Source organism: Gymnogyps californianus, chromosome 7 (assembly GCF_018139145.2).
Source record: "Gymnogyps californianus isolate 813 chromosome 7, ASM1813914v2, whole genome shotgun sequence".
Classification (NCBI taxonomy): domain Eukaryota; kingdom Metazoa; phylum Chordata; class Aves; order Accipitriformes; family Cathartidae; genus Gymnogyps; species Gymnogyps californianus.
The window spans coordinates 20,800,032-20,814,841 of NC_059477.1; the positions used below are offsets into that span (position 1 = coordinate 20,800,032).

Genomic DNA, 14,810 nt, shown 5'->3' on the forward strand with positions numbered 1-14,810 from the left:
GAGACGCCTGAGCTATCTGGGGTCCTGGGAGCAATCTCACAGCACTAGTGCTGACCTACATGTACTTTGATTAGCTCACTGAGAGCCCCAGTGGTATCTAGCTATTCGTTCTCTTTTGGATAATGCATGTTCCTCAGGCATAGCAATTAACCTTACACAGGCTCTTCCCTTGTTATGTGTTAATCACATTTGTATGGGCTACACACATCATATCACTATAAGATTTCCCAGTTACAGGGGTTTTTTTATATTTGGGAGAGGACAACTCCTTTCTATGCTCTTTTTATGCTTGTCATTGTACCTCTGTAAGACAGGTACCTAACATGACGGTTTCTAAAGAGTCCAGATCTACCTTTATGTGCTAACATCTCCCTAAATGTTATTACAGGCAAAAAGAGCTTCCACAAAAGCAAACTAAATAGGCTGCTTCTTGGCTGAGCTCAGAAAGAGACCTGCCAACAAGACAAGGAGCTTTCAGAATTGTAAACGGTGCAAATGAGAAATAAAAGAATTATAAACCTCGTGTTCTCCTCAGACCGTTGTCCTCCTCCTTGGTTGCAGTCCAGCAGCTTTTTGGAGACTTGTTTTCAGGCCAATAAAAGGTCTCTTCCCCCTACCTCAACCAAGAGCCACATTTAAGTTAGAAATAATCCCATCAGCCAGAATGTTCTTTGTGTCCCTGTAACCTGTACCTGTGTCATTCAACAGGCTTGAGAAAAGTAGGTATCACTCCTAGTAAGCTTGAAACAGAAGAAACGTGTGAGATCTGGCAGATTTCCTGATACAGCCCAGAACCTGGATACCTGATATCTTGAGCCTGTTTTGAAAGAGAGCAAGGCAGATGTAGCAAAACATTTTTCATCTTTTCATGTCTATCAGACCAATCAATGAAGAGTTTCAGAAGTTCCTACTTCTTTTCAAAATCTGACTTCTAAAGCCAGATGTCTTCTAGGTGTTAAGCCCTGAACAGACTTTTTTTTTTTCATTCTGGAGCTCTTACCATGTGGGATCTGAAAACACATTTACAGCTTGTATATACCTGGCAGGTATAGACAACAACATTTCACATGATCTGAGTCCCCATCATCTGGATTTGAGACCTGTTTGGATCACTTAATGCTACTTTTTGGCTCAGGTGCTAAGGGCTTTCTGTTCATGAAAGTTAGAGCTCTGGGGAGAAACACTGCTCAGGTCTCACCCTCGAGTTGAATGAGGATGCAGTTAAAATGCACACCTTGAGATCACATCCAGTACCCCAGTAACTGCAGCTGTTTATTACCATACAAATCTGAAAGAGTCTGAATCTGAATGGACAAAAGCAGCTTTCATAGGACTTACGCTATGTTCTTGAAAGATCTTTTAAAATAAACAGCAAATAAAGTATGATTTTATTCTCAGAGGAAATGACAAAATAAAAATGCCTTAATAGACTACATGCATATTTAAATACATTTATACTTCCTTGCAAGTATGATAGATGGGAGTCCTCCCTGAGATACAGCACCAGAACAAAGCCCACTATATTTATAACAGCCCCCCAAAAGCTGTGGAGAACTCGCTTGATCCTGGTCTAACCATAAAGAATATATTTCTCTCATGTGTCATGAGTTTCCTTCATTCAGAGTATGTCCCATGCCCCTGGCTCCATAGCCTCATCCCTTATTATCCTATATTTCAAGTACTTTTGTTGTGGACTTCCAGTTTGAAACTGTCATTTTGCCCGTTTTCTCTCTTTCAGGCTGTTGGAGCACCTATGTTCCTGTGAGCATGGATGAACCGTTACATCCTCTAGGACTTTGTGACCTTGCAAGAGTGGGTAAGTGTCCTGAAACTGCCCCTGCCCATCCATTTATCTTCCAGCGCAACCTTAAAATCCTGTGCATTAGAATGTTTTGTTTATCAGAACAATATTCAGCCCTGAGCACACTTATAGTTGATCGTGTGAAAGATGCTGTTGAACAGTTTTAGGGATTTTATCATGCATTGCTGTTCTTTGAAATACCCTCAGAGAAGGAGGATAGTGGTTGTGTGTGTCATGAGGCTTCGGAAGCCTTTTGTTTTTCATCTCAGTCCACTGACCAAAAGGAGATGAGTCACTTTATTGTAAGTATCCTGTCTCCCATTGCTTTGTTTAGGTTTGCACCAGTGCTTTGTTTAGGTTTGCACCTACCTCTTCCTGAACAGAAGAAGAGATTAATCACACAAACATGCTGGTACACAGATGATACAATGAGGAATTAAAACACTGTTCTCAGTTTGCTATTTTACTACCTAAAGAGCTGTGTGCTAGGACTAGTTCTTGGAAAGACTCTCCCTTGCTCACAAAGTGGTCAGCCCAGGCAGGGAGAGAAGGGTTCCGAGCAGCACAGGGCTTCCTGAACTGCACTGATAGCATTTAAAATGCTAATTTGAACTTTCTAAAGAGTAAACTCAGTTTGGGAAAGCACAAAGGAAATTTAGTAATTGACATCAGATAAAGCACTGATAAGAGACAGTATCCATAGAAAGACTCTCTAAGTCTTGTGTCCTTTCCTTATGTATTCAGCTATTTAGAGAAAAATATTATTTGAAGTGTGTTTCTGTATTATTTTCCAGAAGAAAATTAGAACTGCAACAGGGCCTCTTCATTTCTTTTGGGCAGGGCATCAAGATGAAAAGCAAAAGGTTCCAGGAGCTTAGTGCCAACACCATGCTTTCATAAGAATAAATCAAAATTGTGACAGGCACTCTGTAATAAGCACCTTTTCACGCTTATGTTCATTAAATAAATATATGAACCAGACACTGTTGAGAAAAGGCAATCTTTGATGCACAGTTGATCATTGCTGTAAGTAGTATAGTACCTGACGGAATTTAATTGATGTTGGGTTTGAAATTAACCTGAAAAATTAAAAAGTTCATCCTTTTTTATTCTATTACTCTGATTAACAGAACAGTGAAACAGTTAGAAGGCTGTGGTCAGTGGAATGACAGTTAGTAACTCTTATTACATAGATGGGTGTTTTGTGTATAAAATTGCTACTTCTTATACCACTTTTAAAATCTATGCTGAAGCTTTTAATCAATGCCATTCAGGCTCTGAAGCAGCACCATTCTCTCCCACACTCTCTGAGGATTGCCTTGCCACTACTGTCTTAAAGTGCTCTCCTCCTACAAAGGATCTGGTCAGCAATAGCAGCAGCTGCAGGAACAGTGCGTTCAGCATGCCAGACTGAAATTCATGTTTCAGGAATGTCTCCTAGGGGGGTTGAGCAATTCAGTCAGATTCGTAGTTAAAAGCCTTTCACTGTAACACAATTACCCTGCAGTACAGAAGAGGAATGGTCGGCATTTGTTTGCTACAAATGTGCCTTGCAAAAACCACTATTATGAGATCCTTCCTCAGGTGAAAATTCCACTGACAATGGGATTTACCTCTGCTAGAATTACAGGCTGCTGGATTGGGAATATAAGGAAAAAAACAGAGTGATCAACAACATTTTATATGGGTTTCAACATTCATTTGCTCAAAAATATTACGTTCTTTTTCTGTCTGAAAAGTAGTAACTACCACTGTCCCGCAGGACCCCAACAGGGCCAGGAAGTTGTGGTTTAGGGGCTGTTTAGAAAAGCATATATTTTATTTTTTCTGATTCTGGCTGATTCTCATTATCATACAAAACACAGAACGTCCTTGCAAAGAATATATCATCTGCCTTAGGCAGGTGGAGCACTCTCACTGACCAAGTTACAGATTTAACTGGCCTGTAGTCATCCAATTTGCAATTTCCATCACATATTCTGCAATTCTGGCTTAGTCTGAGTCATGGCCTGAAACGAGAGGAAACCACCACTGTCTGGCCAAACTGTCTCATCTTGCAATATGAGTACTGTGTATTCCTCTGCCTCATGATTCCCACAATCAAGTCCTAGCCTTCCAGCCCACCAGGGAATAAAAGCAAGGGTATCCAAACCTAGCCCTCTTTAGACCACCTTTCTGCCTCCTGGAAAGTGAAATGAAGGCTCACACACAGCGAGTGGGGCAGAGGATTGAAGCACTCATATGCTAGTGAGAGTTGTGTGACACAGGGTAAGAAGAAAAGAGTGAGGGATGACTTGGATGCTTTACAGATTATTTATGACAGAGCCAAAGATTGTGACAGTAATTAAAACTTAGCGGAGGCTTGGGGATGAGATAGGGCCAGACCACAGATGGAGTTAGTTAAGGCACTTGTTTACCACTCAGCTGACACCTAAGCAGGGGGAAGAGAGAAGAAAAAGGAAAAGAGGTGAGTGAGAGTGCAAGTAAAAAACTGGAGGGCAGAACTGTGAGAGGTAGTACAGGGAATGGGGGAAAGTTGTCTGGAGATTGGCTCTCAAGACTTTCAGGTGTTCACTCAAAAGGCCCAGGGTACAGAAGGTGGTTTCTTATCTCAGGATACCGCACAAAACTAACATTTTAAGACTTTGTGCATATACTCATCAGCCAGCAGTATGACAGTGAAACACCTAGGCTTATGCACAGGTCATCTGGTTGATTCTGCCAGAATAGACATAAAGGAGAGAGCTTGACCAGTCAGATCTGTACAACCTCTTTGGTTTTGCAGGGATTCGTTTCCAATTTTTGGCCTGACATGAACTCCCCCATCATGTAATTTGAGCACTGTGAAATACAGAGATCTGTAACTCAGTTGAAGCATTGGATACTCCACATTGTCTGAAGAAGCAGTCTCATGGCAGCATAATTTTCCTCCTTTCCATGCTTACTTTCTTTTGGAGTCCAGAACTGATACACTTTCAAAAGTACATTTTGTAAGGGATTATACAGACAAGGTGGTCAGTGCACAGGAAAGAGGCAATTCATAGACTTGTCAGACAAATCCATAATCTGGACATAGGACAGAAAGAATCTGCTATGATAGCAAGGTTGCTGGTCTGGACAGAGGGAGAAGGCAGAACATTTGAAATAGAAGGAAAAGAGACTGAATTTTCATAATGTTAAATCTGAGCTGGTAGTCCAGGTGATACTCACAGGCACCATGCTCTTTTCTTCCAAGCTGCTACAGAATAATAATTGCATGGGTTAAATTCAATTAGGCTGTTGAAACAAATGTCTTGTAGATAAATTAAACAAGAGAGACTTCAAATCACAGTGCAAGCATGTGTAATCACTCCAAAGGTGCATGTGAGACTCCAATGATTTGAAATGCACTGGAAAGAGGTGATTTTGGGAAGTATCTATCTACCTTTATGTAAGGGAGAAACAAGAGAAACACAAGAAGTAGGAAAAAAAGAGTAAGAAAACATTAAATATAGCCTGAAATAGCTCTAGGAGAATGGTTGTTAGAAAAACTTCCATACATTTTGTGCTGAAACCTGGTGATGCTACAGGCAAAAGAATTTGCTTGTTGTTCAGATCCTCCTATAAGCACAAAATCAGGTCTTCATACATTCTTCAATGCTGCTCTGTACAGAGATCCCCGCTCTTATCATGAGCTTCTTTTCCAACAGAAACAGTCTGCAGGATCTCAAACTCTGGATAACCACTTAGGCCAAGAAGTGATAATAATAATAAATACCTTTTGTAACCTTCAAAATGAGTCATGTTGTTCAAAAGGTAAGAGGGATTTACTCATAATGGACAGGCAGTGATGATTCAGCAATTACATTTTCAACAGACTGTCAAACAAACTTCACTGAACTATAAGAATGCATCTGTACTGATCTCACGGAAATATACAAAAGGAGTTGTTTTTACATGACTAGAAGCGAACGCATTACTCAGAACCAGAAGTATACAAGAGAGACTGATGAGCAGCCAAGTCTCCCAGCAGACAAGCTGAACAGATTTCTAAGCCCTCTTGAAGTTGTCTTTGTGTTCCTTCCTGGAAGAACATTTTCATAAGCAGTTATCCAGATTTCTTTTAAAGTAATGCACTCCCATCATATAGCTCCAGGTCACTACTATTAAATGCCAAAACCACACTGATACTCCATTCTGTGCTTCCAGAAATACTTGAAAATGCATCAAATGATAAAAATGTTTGACATTGCAAAGTACCACATGATTAGTTCATCGCAAGTGAGTTCTAGTCTATCAGAAAGTTTGCATATAAAGATTTTTAGGAAATCCTTGAAGAGAAATAACATCTGCCTTTGTAGCACCTAGCGAAGGCTAGCCTTTATATATATATAAAATATAGGTTTAATCCCTGCTACACCAATCTATTCCAAACAAGTATGGTCTCTCTTTCTGGAGTCCGGTTGATTTCAAAAGGCCCACATAGATATTAATGTCTATGTATGTAGGACAGAAATTTAGAAGTCTCTGTGTGGATACAGAGAACTTTTTCCATCAACTTTAGGAAGAGCTGGGTAAGACTCAAACTGCCTGTGATGCAGTTCTCTTTGAGACTGAACCAACCTTTGAGCCACCTCCACCCACTTTGTATTCAGATGAAAATGATACATTTAAATCTATTGACAATGCTTACAGAACTTAACAGTTTTGTATAACCACCACTTTATAACTTGAAAATCAGTAACAGTTTATGATATTTTTTAAACAAAGAAATGCTTTTTCTTCTGAGACACAGGTCAAGGAAAACTTTAAAGGGAATATGATATAAAAACATTCTAAAAAACAGTTCCAACATGGATGGAATCATATACAAATGGCACTCAGTCAAGAATTTCTTAGCACCATCCAACTGAGGGGTTAGAGTTCAAAGACTTTAAAATTCAGATTTATTTCTGGCTGAACAAAATATGTAGTGTTGACTTCCTGCTGCTTAAAGTAAAAGGCACTGAGCAGATTCCACCAAAACAAATGGAAAATGGAGCCTAAGCAGGGTAGCATAAGACAGACCAGCCAAGCTCCAGCACTTTTGCATTTACTCTGCTTTTCATATCGCATAGGATGGAATACAACAAAATGTGTTTGTGTGTACCCATGCAGAAGCGTATGTGAAAGTGTATAAATATATGCCTGCATACAGTTATTCTTTACAATAAATAAATATAATACACTTTGTTCTACACATTAGCATTCAGGCTCTGGCTGCCAGATCAGAACATTTTGTGTGTTTGCATTGCTTGGAAAATGACAAAAAAAGGCAGCTGGAATCTTTGGCAAGTTGTGTAGTGCTGCTCACAATCAGCATGTAGAAGTTTAAAATTAGAGTCAGAATTTGGTTTTGACATATTTTAAAAATAACTGACATTTGTCCTGGGAATGTACATCATCTAGCATGCATTAGAAAAAAAATCTTTCTACATCTGAGCACACTGTAGCAAAACAAAAAAGGAAAGCTTTCAACAAGCAAAAAAAGCAAAGCAGCAACATGATCCTGAGATGCATAAACAGGAGAATAACCTGCAGGGCACGAGAAACAATCCCTCTGCTCTGCTCTGCATTGCTTAGGCCACAGCTAAAGCACCATGTCCGATTTTGGGCACTGTACTTCAGAAAGGTTTCGGTGTGAGAGGACTGGAGGCATCATGGAAACAGTCTTCAAGGATGTAAAAGGCCATTGTAAAGAGGAGAATAATCTTAAGTGTTTTCCCTGTCTACTTTGCACAGGGTAAGAAGTAATAAACTAGAAAAAAGTTTAAAATTAGACCATGGGGGGGGAATCTAACAGTGCATGTACTGAAAGACTGGAATAGATTGCCTGGAGAGATTGCGGGTTGTCTGTTATCAAAGTTTTTTAGGAAGAAATAAGGTAAATGTCTATCAGGAATGACAGAACTATAACTGATCCCATTACAGGGCAGGAGGATGGGCTAGGTGACTTCTGGAGGTTTCTACCAGATCTATGGGTCCATGATTCGTTGAGAATGGAGTGATATCACATGGAGTGATAGCATACTAAGACATGAACCTGCCTCATAAGTTGTGAAATTTCCTGAGTGTACAGTGTCTGAATGGACAGATTCTGGTTCTGTTCAAATTCAGTTTGTATTAGTTTCCTTTCAGTACAAGTTTTTACACAATTTAGGCATCAATCTCTGATAATCTCTTTTTGTTTAATCACTCAAATACAAGGTTTTCAAATGGATCTTTTGGATTTGCCTTGGAGAGGCAATAGGTCACGCTACTAAAATTTGCATCTCTCAGATTATATTTATGTAATGTAGTTATATATATTATAACAAGCAAGTAAAAACTATTTTATTAAAAATTTATCAGTGCTTTTAAGTTGCATTTATCAGTGCTTGAAAATTGGATCAGCTATTACGTTTATAGTTTAATGTCTTAATTACTGTTGCCTTATATGGATTTTTTCCTACTAGTTGTGCTACTACTTCACTTCTTATTTACAATATATGTCCAAATTGAGGGCCACTAGGAGTTTCATGCTATCAGCATGCCCATAGCTATTTCCCTTTTCTTTCCGTATTCTTTTTTTTTTTTATTCATTCATTAGGCTTTTCCCTCACCTCCAATAAGTTTGATTGATAAAGTGAAAAACAATTTAAAAAATTCAAGAACAGTACTCCCCCTCTGCAAAAATACAATTTTAAAGCAAACAATGATAATATAGAACTGTTGGAACCAGAACATAACAACAATAAAACTGACTTTTTCTTGACCTCAGATTTGCTTTTAAAGTTATGGAATATTTCTGGTTGTGTGTGTGTATAAAAGAAAGCAGGAACTCTAAATACTAACTACACCAGCTTTAACTTCTCTTCCCACTCAAAACACCACTTACATACAAGCAGATAGGATATCAAAATACTAATACTGTTCAGATCTTCATTACACATGTACTAATGCTGAGGCTGAGAAAATGACTAACAAAAGATGTGCTTAAAATGCTTCATAAGTTCAATTCCAAAGCATAAAGTGTTTTTCTGTACACATAATATTATCGTGAATAGCTCTCCTGATGATCAGTGATCTCCAAAGACAGCATGAAGAACCCTCGTCTAAAAACACCATGAGAAATGGCTACCTTTAACATGTCCTTTTATTATATTCATGCTAAACAAGGCTATTTTTCCAAAGGAAAGGCAATTTCTATCATTTCTAATCACATTTTTAAATGTGTTACATATTTTTGGTAATCCAGCTTAGATGACATATACAAGCTACAGGAAAGAGGAAAAGAAAGAAAGAAGGTGAGACAATTCCTGTCTGAGCATGACAGCAATACAATATGCCACACAAGTAACACACTGAACTGTTTTGAAAGCCAGGTGCTTTCTGTTGTTCTTTACAAGAAGCAGCAGTAAAAAAAGTATATTTCTACTCTTAACACAAACTATTTCCCAATTTCCTCATTAAAACCAGGAACTCACATTAAGAGTCAACATACCAGTAAGCAAAACAGTACTACTACCTTGCAGTTAAACCGTATCTGTTTTGGCTTATGTATGTGATGCAGTACATTTAGCTCAATCATCAGCAATGAGAACAGGATTTCTGGCCCTCCAGAATTTTGGGGATCTAAAACTTCAAGCTGAGCATACACACTCACGTTAATTTTTGGTCCAACAATTAGAATGGGAAAGAATACTGCACAAGCATCATGGCTAAAAAAAAAAAAAAAGGTGCTATTATATGTATAATGTAATACCATCCGCAGTAGACTTCATATTAAAAAAGCAATAAATCTAACGCATTAATCCAAGCTTTGCAATTACACTATATAGACTAGAATAACTTAACTCCTTGAATAAGGGTTAAGAAAGGGAAGAATAATAACAGATCATATTCATTTCTTTTTAATCTCTTGCCATTGTTCAACATTACACAAGGTTTGTACAGATTCTCCATAAAAATAAGCGAGTGGTGTATTTATTGTGTGTAAGCAAGTAGCTACAAATGAATTTATTACAAGTGTCTGAGGGAATCTTTGTGAAATACATGTTCATAAAATAGTACTACATTCAGCTAAAAATGAAAATCCAAATTAGTTGCAAAATCCTATTATAGTGATTAAATCCATGGCTTACCTAAGCCTATATTTCAAATGAAATATTTCTGAATTTATTTAAAAGGCTGTGACCAGACTACCTAACAAGAGCAAGCAAGAGCTTAGCACAAAAAAATGCTGCTACAGCAGCCTGTCATCCTTCAGCCAGCAGCTTTATCTTTCACTAAATTCTAAAATGCTTTTTTTCCTTCATTGCAGATGTACAGTTGTAGCAGCATATTTCACAGCGACACTGCAGCTGCACTTTAAAGCATAAATTCAAACTCAAATTTTCAGAAGCTGAGCCAAATTTAACCTATTTCCATATTTGGATACTTACCACTGTAACTGAGATAAAGAAAATGAAACAAGTCACTATCAGAAAAGTCTTGCTGTTTTTCTCAACCACAAAAAGCCATGAGGTACTAATGCATGAATTTGGCAGTTCAACTACCTGTGCCATTTAGTCCAATTCATCTCTTCCCCCTCCTGTGCCCTCCACGTGGATTGAACAGCCCCTCGAGAACGGGCCATGTCCCTCGGGAATTACTGGAAGGGCATGTAATGTACCAGCGTGTCACAAAGCCAACACTAGTCTGGGTAGTAACCATTTTCATCTGTAGTCTAAGAGATGACCCATGGCTGAAGAGAAATACACAGTCAATGCATTTCCTTCTAAGTTCTTGAACGCTAAACAATAAGTAAACAGAAATGTGCCAGAAGGAATAAACTTTGTCAACAGTCTCAGAGGAAAATGCCAAAATAGCACACAGGAATTAGCCTGTTTAGTGATTGTTCTGGAACAGAAACATTACATTTGTGACTCTTCATCAAATCATTGTTTTGTCCAGCCCATCATTCAGCCTCTGACAGCGGCAAGTACTAGGTATTTCAGAGAAAATGCAAGGAAACCCTACAGAGGACAGTAACAAAGTACCTTATTCTAGATATTTTCTCTTTCTGGCCCAATCAGTTAATATTTCCATTGCCATTTATTTTTATCTTGTCCAAAATATTTGTGGCTGTTCTTATTATCCTTTAAAAATTTATTATTCTATTGTTCAGTCCCACTAATCTATCGGTTTTGCAGGTATCTTGTACTAGTGAATGATTCAATTTATATATACGTTGCATCTAAAATATATTTCATCAGCTTTAAAGTTAGGTTTTAAATGTGTGGCGCTTCTCTGTTTCATATCTGCTCTGATCTTAGGTTGGGAGAAGTAGTAATTGAAAGTAGCAAATCTATCCTCGTATTTTTTAGGAACATTACCTGTTTGCTGGTCTTCATAAAGCTACGCAGTCCCAGATTTTCAGCCCCTCTCATTTGGAAATCTACACGTTTTGCTTTGCGTTTGATCCCTTTTCTTATTTTACCCAGCTTTTTGATAACAGATGTTCAAAACTTAAATGAAGTGTTTCAGAGGGGAGTAAAATTTGAGGTCTTTGCACGCACACGAGCAGCTTAGCAGAACAGATTTGCTGTGCAAGCCTGATCAGCTGCACAGCATACAAGCAGTACTTGGGGTACGTTCACCATCCGATGAGAACGTACTGTCACAGGGTCCCTTTCACCTCTTGGTCCAGAATCCAAGCACCGGGAGCCGATGCCTTCAGGCAGCACTGATCTGGTGCCGAAGGCCAAGTCATACTTGTTTGGAGGATGGTGAATCATCTGCGTAGGTAAAGTGCAATGTATTGCTGAACCTTCAGTGGGTCTGTTTAGCCAAAATCTAAATTGCTCTTCCTGCATAAGGGTCGGTTGCTGTACTCTCACCATCTTTTAGGCTAGCTAAAAAGGACCAGTGTGGTCAGTTGTAGGCAAGAACTAGCAACCATTTAAACTAAGCACTGACTACTGCACTCAGCCATGTCCTAGTGCTTCAACCCAACCTGATGCTTTTATTGCATTAAAGACACAGGAAAGATTTATGTTTTATCATCTATGCAAGTTAAAAGACAGAAAGTCTGCACACACTGTGTTTCATGATGAGTTTTCTTCTGGCAAGTAACTGGATGTGCATGAGATTGCAAAGACAGACACTACAGAAATTATATGATGACTAATTTTGTAAAAGATCGTATCCTATTTTCTCTCTACTGTTGCTAGAAGGGTGATCACAGTGTTACAGTGGGTGTGGCTAGGCTAAACATTTTGTAGTGTGTGACATGCATATTCCCAGAAGCACATACATTTCTCTGAGCAAAAGGAACGTGCCCATACGCTTTCTTTTCAGGCAGCTTACCTTCTGAATATTCAGTATACCTGTCACCAGTCTTGTTTAGACTAGTACAAAGTATGTGGGGACTTTCTTATTGTGTCATCAATGCTTACTATAAGGAGCAAAAGGCAGATGGACATGAAGCTGGCTGCATGCTGCGGAAACCAATATACATTAACCATGTTGCCCCAATGGGCTGCCTAGACCTGAACAGCTCTTACTGAAGTTCATTTGAACTGACAGAGTTAATGCTTTTAAATGTAAGTGAATAGATCTAAGACACAATGTATTAGCTTGTATTGCAAGTTGAGATAGTACACGCCCAATTCACCAGACCAACAGACTAAAACAAGGCTGTTTTCATGCACTTCATGGTATATCAATATTCTGATGGTTGCAACACTTCTTGCTCAACTCCAAGTTTCAAATTCATTTTTCTACAGAGGAATTCATACCACTTGACCTAGAAGAGATGTAATAAATACAGTAAGCCTGAGAATTTTTCATATTTTCTGAACCTTCAGAAAAGGTACTACAGCATTTGGAGAGATGATGCAAATTGTCTTTATGCCTTTCTCCTACCAAATGAAATATTAACAAAAAGATTGATACCTTCTTGGCACGGGCTACAGCCAATGAATGAACACCCTTTGAGGACAACAGGGATTCTGTGCAGAGCATTTAAAAGATTTTGCTTTACCTTTCAGACAACTCTTCATCAACACACGTGCATCTCAATGAGAGACTAATAATCTGGAACTTAGGAAAAAAACCCATCTAAATATATATATTCCTTTTTAAAGAACATGAAAATGATCATATCAGTATAATAAAATGGTATCAAGAGTTTTCACAATCAGCTGAAAAGCCTTATAGCAGGCAAGTACTTGCACCAAAAAGTTAATCCCTTCAACATAGTAATATACTTACTATGCTTAAGAAAGAAGAATAGAGTGGGAACTGGCAGCCAAGGAAAGATGATTTTGTACATCTTGTAGGCAGTTTGAAATAAACACATCAGGACTTGTTACACTGTTGTGAGCATATATGCTAGTTGTGCACAAGTTACATCTTGTTATTTCTCGACCATCATTAGGTATAGAACAGTTTTACATCTCTGAGCAGTAAGATACAGCTGAAGACACCAAAGGAAACAGAAAGTACCTCTAGTTACGTATCCTGAATTCAAATGACAAAAAAAAATCAACACTTGCTATATTTCCAAGAAAAATTATTTTCCAATTAAAAAATTTCAAATTTCCCAGAAAAATGCTATTTTAACTACACATGGTGCTTATATCTAAAGATAATTTTAAACAATGAAGATCACCTAAACAATTCATAAGACTTGGCAAAAATGTCTGCTTTATAATTATTTTCTCTTGGAGAAATATTTTTGATCCTGAAAACAAATCCATGTTACAAAGAGCAAATTATAATAACCATTCTGGGTTAAAACTAAAAACAAAACTGAAATTGTTTTAATTGTCTTTCTTTTATCTAATTTAATCCACCGCTAGCCAACTAATTTAAATAACAACAACCAGCTCTTAAATAATCTTCTGATGAAAAGCTAAAAACAGACTTACTGCCAGTGATGACAGGAGATTTCCATATGCATATGAACAAATTCTTACATATCTGTGTAAATCACTTTGTGTTGGTTGATTTGATAAGCGTGCAATTAATGTCAGTTTTGGGGGTATAATTCCCTGGGATTGTAGTGCTATTGCTGAAATATATACATAGACACACACTCTTAAGTTGTTTGTTATGGGTAAATTCCTGTAAATGGTCAAATATAAAGACTACATGACCATTGATTTAGTTTATATGCAGAACAAAATTATGGTTCATAGAATCACAGAATCATTGGGGTTGGAAGGACCTCTGGAGATCATCTAGTCCAACTTCCTTCTCAAAGCATGTTCTAGATGAGTCATATGAAAATACCCCTTATTTATTCACACTTCTACGAATTTTCAAATTTTTCACCTGTTACAACAAAGGCCTTAAATCACCTTTTCATGCTATTTCTATACAGTGGTGATAGGTGCCTTGGAAATCTTTTACAAAGCAGGTAGTTGGTTTCTTTGGAACACATCATCTATTGAACCAAACTAATCATGTTCATTTTTCTGCGGTGCTCATGACATAAGACCTAATGGGAATCAACTTTGCTATGACCTTATTTGTATCTTTCAGCCTCTTCAGTCTATACAATTCATCGTTTCTTATTTATACTTTAATTTTGCTCTGTAGTCTTTGTATAAAAGCCATATTTTTTCAAGACCAAGATCTATTAATAGCTTAGTGCACTGAAGATATATATGCTAAATAGCAACACTCCTGGACTGAATATTCCACTCTGAGTAATGCAACAATAGTGGTCCTTCACAGAGGACTGTAATATAATTACGCACACTATATATCTGTGATATTGTTTATAATAATATAATAAGTAAATACCAGTCAACAAACTAAGGCTCCAGTTTTCCAGCCTCAGATAATAAATAACACTTCCTGTTTCTTGGTTGTTATTTTTGAGGTTCCTTCCTCAGAGCTCAACACAGTGATGATGGAATGCTTCCCCCGCACCAGAACGGCAGTAGGGAAGGTAGTTTTCATTTGTTCTACCGCCCAGACTGAATTTTTTTGCAATCGCATGGCCATTTCCTTTTATTGT

General features: G+C 37.9%; 1 long non-coding RNA gene across 1 annotated transcript in view; it reads left to right on the forward strand.

Annotated features, from left to right (window-relative positions):
* The first annotated feature begins 1,748 nt into the window (after nucleotides 1-1,748).
* LOC127018570 (uncharacterized) overlaps nucleotides 1,749-14,810 on the forward strand; it is a 31,882-nt gene continuing 18,820 nt past the window's right edge. The window contains exon 1 of the long non-coding RNA XR_007766767.1: nucleotides 1,749-1,816. This is a non-coding gene — a long non-coding RNA (uncharacterized LOC127018570). The remainder of the gene's footprint in view (nucleotides 1,817-14,810) is intronic.